Here is a 4446-nt window from a genome sequence, read left to right on the forward strand (position 1 = left end):
GAATTAAAATTTATGTAAACATTAAGTTTTTATTGTGGGCATGCTCTAAGGAATTCTTATTGAAGAGCTATAGGAAGAAGGTTGGCACCCTCTACTGTAGGAAGTGTTACCTATTGTTTGTTTGAAACTGGCTATTGAAATTTTTGTAGGAAGTAATCTTTTATTTGGGGCTGGTGATACAACTTTATCTGATGTCCATTGAATAATAACTTGAAGTGTACTAGATCAATTGTGGTTAACTTGACTGCTCCATTTGCAAATACATGGCTTATTTCATAGGGACCCAACCATCATGTTTGTAACTTTCTTAGTATTTCTTTGAATCTAGAATCATAAAGTAATGCCTAGTCTCCAACTTGAAATTGCTTACTCTTAATGTGGGATTCATGCCATTTTTTCCTTTTCTTATGTATGATTTATGTATGTTCCAGGCAAGACTTGCACATTTCATTCAAAGAATTAAGATGTAGTAAGCACTCTCTTTGTGCTATAGGAAGATCAATATTTAACTCCATTTTTTTTCTTAAAGTTTTTTTTTCAAATTAAATGGGTAGAATTGCTACATTTACATACAATAGTTTGAATGGTGTAAACCCTATGGTGGTCTACCATGTTGTTTGATATGCCCAGACAACTTCTGATAGTCTGCTACTCCAATCTCTATGGTGCAAATAAACTATCTTTGTCAAGATGGCTTCTATCTCCCAATTTGTAACTTCTACTTGTCCATTAGTTTGAGAATGATAGGGGCTTGATTTAAAATTTTTGATATTATATTCCTTCATGAGTTTTTTTATCAGATTAGAAGTGAATTGAGCACCCTAGTTAGTAACAAGTTCTCTGGGTATGCAATATCAAGTAAAGATTTCTTCATATAGAAATTTTAAAACTTTATGGTCATTGGTATGCTTCATGTCTTTAACTTTGACCTATTTTGTTAGGTAGTTAGTGCATACAAGAATGTATGATTTCCCATTGGATGGAGGATCTATTGGACCAATGAAGTCCATGCCCCATTTTTTGAATGGTGCTACCACTACCTATGTATTGAGAGGCATTTCACTTGATCTTGTTGGTTGGTCCATCCTCTAATATTTATCACACTTTTGTGTATAACTGGCTACATCTTTGTAAAGTGTAGGCCAATAGTAACTAGTTGTTAAAATCTTCAATGTTCTTCTTTTTGTTGCAAAGTTCCCCCCACATGGTTCATTATGACATGCATGTAGAATTTTGTATATCTCATCTTCTCGCACACATTTTTGTATAACTTGATCAGTTCAAGTGTAAAATAGTGTGTTATCAATCCAAAAGAAATGGAAGCTTTTCTCTACAAGAAACCTCCTATCCTTGTAAGAGAAATGTGCAGGCATTTTGTTAGTTGCAATGTAATTAGCTATGTCTACATTCCATGGGGTTTGGACAACAATATGAAATAAATGATCATCTAAAAATGTATCATCTATCAAAGTACTATCTTCTTCATCATGGTGGATTCTAGATAGATAATTAGACACCACATTCACTTTCCCAAGTTTATTAATGACTACGATATCAAATTCTTGCAAAAGAACTAGCCATCTTGCTAACCTGTCTATGATGGTAGGTTTGTTCATAAGATACTTAATTGTTGCATGGTCAGTATGAAAAAATATGGGATAACCAGTTACATAATGCTGAAATTTTTTTAGAGCATAAACTACTCCTAGTAGTTCTTTTTCAGTCATTGTATAGTTTAACTCTAGTCCATGAAGGCTCTTACTAATATATAGATTGCATTTTCCAATTTTTGAGATTTTTGTCCGAGCACTGCACCTATGGCATAGTCAGAAGCATCTGTATGTATGTGAAAAGGCAAAGTCCAATCAAGACCCCTAAGTATTAGTGCAGTTGTCAACAATGACTTGAGCTATTGGAAGGAGTCATCACATTCCTTTGTCCAAGTAAACTCAACCTCTTTGGTAAGAAAAGTATATAGTGGACTAGCTATCTGACTAATTTTTTTCATAAACCTCCTATAATAGCTAGCATTTCCTAGGAAAGATCTTACTTCTTTTTGCTTTGTGGGAATAGGGAGTGTGAGAATTACCTCTATTTTTGTAGGGCCTACCTGGATTCCAATTTTAGAGATAAAATGTCCCACGACTACGTCTTCCTCATCATCAGAAAGAATTTCTCACTATTGAGAGATAAGTTGTGTTCTTTACATTGGATTAGCACTTTCTCCAAGTTCTTTAGGGCTTTCTCAAATGTGACACCAACTATAGTGAAGTCATCCATGTATATCTCCATTCAATCATGTGATATGTCAGTGAAGATGCTGATTACAACTCTCTGAAAAGTAGCAGGTGCATTTCTTAAGCAAAATATTAATACATAATAAGAATTGGTACCCCAAGGACATGTAAATGTGGTCTTCTCTTGATATTTTGTAGCAATACTTATCTAATTGTAACTATTGTATCCATCAAAAAATGAGAAGTACTTCTTTCTAGCCAAAGTATCCAAAAGTTGGTCAATAAAGGGAAAAGGCAAGTCATCCTTCTTTGTGGAATTATTTAACTCTCTATAATCTACACATATCCACCACTTAATTCCTTTCTTAGGTACAATAACTAATGGTGATACCCATTTACTATTACAGATTAGATAGATGAATCCAACGTCCAACAACTTCGACAACTCAGTCTTAACTATCTCATGTAATGTTGGATTTATTCTCCTATGAGGTTGACCAAATGCAAGCTTCCACCATTGATGTAAATCCTATGAGTACATATTTTAGGGCTTAGTCCTACCATATTCCCATAATCCCAAGAAAAGGATTTTTCATGCTGCTTGAGGAGCTTGGTTAACAATCCCAATTGTGATTGGGACAACTTTTTGTTTACATGGATATTATCACTAGGAGAAAGTTCCATAGTAGTTGTTAACTCTACCATTGAAACTTTTGGTACTAGACTTGTAGCTACTTCACTTAACAATAATTGATAAATTATCTCAGGGCTTGCTAGGTAGACATCATTCATAGATACATAGCTTTAAGACAAAACTCTAACAATATCTTTGGCCACTATATATTCATTGGTAAGAATGTTCTATATTACATCATCTTCCTCTTATACTTTTAGAAAAGAGTGCCTATGAAACATCATGAGTTGGGCTCCAAAATTCAACTCTTCCTATTTGTCCCCTAAATCTGGCCAAATACGTTCTCCCAAGTCTGGTTGGGGTTGGGCAGCTGGATATAGTGCTAACTTCCTTATGGCTTGACCATTTTAAATTGTCATATTACCTAATTTGCAATTAATTTTAGCATCAATAGTGGCTAACTAGGGTCTCCCTAATATGACATGATAGCTAGCAAGTTTTACTTTAGGTGATAGGATAAGAAAATTAGTAGGGTATTCCCATGAATCTAAAGTCACTATCACATCTTCTATGAGACCATTTGGAGTGATAGTTGAACTATTAGCAAGTTTTAACACTATGGGAGTTGTCCTTAAGCCTTCTATGCATGACCTATGCATTGTATCTTTACTCATCACATTGTTGCTCCCAAATCAACTAAAGCATTTTTCATAGAATATCCATTTATGATTAGATTAACTACTAGACTACCAAGATTTGAATACTTTGGTATCACTACCTTCCCCAACATGATATCTGCTAATTTCCTAACAACATAAACTATTTGAGGATCTTTCTTCTTCTGCCCTAGCTTCTTAAGGCATGCTTCCTTAATAGCCTTTCCATAAAGAGGGATGTCCTTGATAGCTTAGAACAAAGGGATTTGGATTTGCATATTTTTTAGCTGCTCAACAATATCAAATGTCTCTTTCTCTTTAGATATAGATTTCTCTTTATTTAGCCTATATGGAAAAGCAGGATTCAATGAGGTGTGGTCAGTAGTCCTTCTGGGTACATTAGTTGGCAGGTTAGTATCTGGAAATGTACCTTCTAGAAGTGGTGTTGTAGTAGTGTCTGCAACTTCTATGATAATAGGATATTCTAGTGTAGGAAGAGTTGTACCATATCTCAAATGGATATCAAATATCTCTAGTGAATAAGTAGGACACTGCTGAGTATCAGTAGTGTACATTTTTTGTTGTTTGGATTTGGCTGAGATTGAGAAAGTAATTCAGTTGGCTTAAGATTAGCATTATTTGGTGTAGGAAGTGGAATTATTGCAGGTGGTTGCACTAGAGTTAGTATTGGTGGGTTACCAAAATTTATGTTAGGTCACTGTGGAGACTCCCTCCATTGGTTATTTTGCTACCAATTTCCTCATAGTAGTTTCCATTAATTCTTCTAAAGTTGTCACTAGTTATTTTTCTAATTAGGCCACTAGTTTTTTTGTCGGTTTTGCTAGGGAGGTTGGTAGTACTGAGAAGGATTCTAATAACTTTGGTTTTGCCACTGGTTATTGTAAGGATTTGAAAATTG

This window comes from Cupressus sempervirens, chromosome 9 (assembly GCF_028749045.1).
Source record: "Cupressus sempervirens isolate cs-2001-9-10 chromosome 9, ASM2874904v1, whole genome shotgun sequence".
NCBI lineage: Eukaryota > Viridiplantae > Streptophyta > Pinopsida > Cupressales > Cupressaceae > Cupressus > Cupressus sempervirens.